At 33.6% G+C, this 2,408-nt stretch overlaps 1 pseudogene; it reads left to right on the forward strand.

Moving 5' to 3' along the window:
* The first annotated feature begins 451 nt into the window (after positions 1–451).
* LOC104996579 lies at positions 452–2,180 on the forward strand (annotated as a pseudogene).
* Positions 2,181–2,408: the final 228 nt, after the last annotated feature.

Here is a 2,408-nt window from a genome sequence, read left to right on the forward strand (position 1 = left end):
AGCACAACAAATTATTATGTAAGTAAATTTACACTTAAATCTAAATAACTGTTGACAATTCATTACACTTTGGGAAAGAATTGTTAAAATTCAAGGCCTAACAAAGTAGGTTTAGTATAAATACAACAGTAACAAAAGTCTGTATATAAAATTTAAATAATCAAATTAAAAAACAGGAGAGGTGGCCAGGAGAGAGAAAATAAAGAGCAGCTAAGTTGCTTCCCGCGTTCGAGAGAGACGTTCTAGCAATTGCTTAACTCAAGGCATTAGCAGAAAGAATAGTTTCAAACATGTCTGTTAAGAAGTTAAGGACAACCCATTACAAAAAAAAAAGAAGAAGTATATATATAACTTCCAGGGGGAAAAAAGTCACAAAATAAAATAATCAATCCCAAGAAAAGGAAAACAAGAACACACGATAAACGGGAGAGGATGAAGAAGATGGTGCCGGATGGCGCCGAGGCGTGGTTCCAGGGGGCAGTCCCGGAGGGTGTGTGGCTCCGCCCTGTTTGCGCGGGGAACTCCAGAACGCTGAGATGCTAAGAGATATCTAGAACTGCAAACTTTGCAAGAATATGGAGATACAGGAGAAATCTGGCTTGGAGAGGTGAGCATGACTCAACTAATAAGGTGGATGCAGAAACACAAGATTCCACCGGATGCTTCAGTGCTTAATATTAGAGCTGGAAATGGTGTTTTCCTGGTTGAACTTGTAGGCAAAATGTGGTTTCTCTGATATTATTGGAATTGATTACTCTCCTTTTTACAGTACAGCTTTCTGGAAGTATTACAGAGAAAGGTTTATCTAACATTAAGTTGAAGGGAGAATACTTCTTGAATCCTTCCACAAAGCTGTCTGGATTTTATAGTTGTACTGATAAAGGAACGTCTGATGCCATAAGCTTTAATCCTGACAACGCAATTCAGAAGAGGAAGCAATATGTGAAATCTCTCTCCAGGGTGTTGAAAGAGAAAGGCTTTTTTCTAATAACCCTATGTGATTGGACCAAAGAAGAATGAATGAATTCAGTGAAGGATTTGAACTTTCCCAAGAGCTGCCAACACCCAAGTTCAGCTTTGGAGGTAGATCTGGAGACAGTGTAGGAACACTGGTTTTTCAAAAGACATGAGACTTTTCACTGGACAGATTCAGTTAGTTTTTTAAGAAGCTCTGCTTCAAAGTAAACCCGACACAGAAAATGCAAGTGCAAATCAACATTTAGCACGTGTCGCACATGATGCACGTGTGAATCATTATGGTGTACATAAGACGCACATGTTGGATAGATGGAACAAGTTGGCAAAAACAGAAGAGAAGAGAAAACCATGAGCGTGTAAGTAGTTGGGTTTTAGAGATCAATCAAGAACGGTTTAAAGTTTTCTTCTGTATTTGAGATGCAAACATTTTTCTTTCTGATTTAAAAAAAAAATCCTGTAACTGCTGAACAGTTAAAACTTTAAAGCAGTAAATGAATTTACAGAAAGGATGTATTCTTCAGGTCTGTGCCTTGGTAAAGGTGAACTGAATATAGCTATTTATGAAGATTTGACCAAGTTATTCCAGGGTCAGAATAATAAGCCAGAACACTTTCTTAAGGTGTGATTAGACTATCACAAAACATAGTAAGTATGAGGATTTAAAAACGAGGATTTAAATGAGGATTTAAAAATAAATGATTTAACACCTGAGAAAATCCCCCAGCCCTTATGTATATAATTAAACAAAGTCAGGTAAATGTATCAGTTGATCAAAAGGAAGCATGATAAACAGAAAATATAACATATCATTTCATAAATAATTTTAAACATACTAATATTCATAATAATATTACCTAAACACATTGACATGGAAATCTATCCAATACATCTACAAGAAGACCCTGAGACTTAAAACTAGCTCTCACTTTATGAAAAAACAGTAAGGATCTAAGAATTTACTTGATATAATTAGTCAGCTTTATTTAATAGGTATATATCCTAATTGTCAAAATATATTTACTCATATAATATAGATACTACATTCTGTGCTCTCTGGAGACAATTTAGTCTTCAAATAATAAAATATTGATCATGCATTAAATCACAAAAAATTCAGTAACACTGCAAAAAAGGGTTAAATATACACTTTGATCTCTGGCCACAATGCATAAAAACTTGAAGCCAGAAACAATTAAAAGAATAAAAATAACATTAACTTAATTATTTTAAAATAAAATTTTTTATTTAAATTAGAAGGCCCCATAATAAAACTGTAAATAAACCATGCTCTGAAACAAATTAATAACTATAAATCTTTTCCTTTTTATTTTCAAATATCAAATGTGAAATAAGTATTCAGCTCAAGTAACTGGAAAATTAAGAGTAAATTAAGCCTAAAGAGATATAAATATTTTGGAAATAATTTGAGG

Source organism: Bison bison, unplaced genomic scaffold, assembly GCF_000754665.1.
Source record: "Bison bison bison isolate TAMUID 2011002044 unplaced genomic scaffold, Bison_UMD1.0 scf7180017864295, whole genome shotgun sequence".
Lineage (NCBI taxonomy): Eukaryota > Metazoa > Chordata > Mammalia > Artiodactyla > Bovidae > Bison > Bison bison.